Source organism: Penaeus monodon, chromosome 34 (genome assembly GCF_015228065.2).
Source record: "Penaeus monodon isolate SGIC_2016 chromosome 34, NSTDA_Pmon_1, whole genome shotgun sequence".
Lineage (NCBI taxonomy): Eukaryota > Metazoa > Arthropoda > Malacostraca > Decapoda > Penaeidae > Penaeus > Penaeus monodon.
The window spans coordinates 19182663-19182978 of NC_051419.1; positions in this window are offsets into that span (position 1 = coordinate 19182663).

Genomic DNA, 316 nt, shown 5'->3' on the forward strand with positions numbered 1-316 from the left:
GCGTCCTTGAAGCCCTCCTGCCGGCATTATGGTCGACTTTACCTTGTGTAGTACCGTGATTTTGGACAATATCTGCACTTTTCCCTCATTGTTATCGTGTGGCTTGACCTTCTCTTCCCCAGTCTCTTTCAGTTGAAGATTGATGTGTTTTTTACGGCACGATTGACTTTTTTTTAAGGAATGCATTCTTTAGGATGTGCAAAACACCACAAGAGGCATAAGTATTTTGCATGATAAAGAATCTGTTGTGCACGAAAATAGCACCCGCCTACGATATTAATATAATTCCTCGGCGAAACAACATCAGAACTATTGT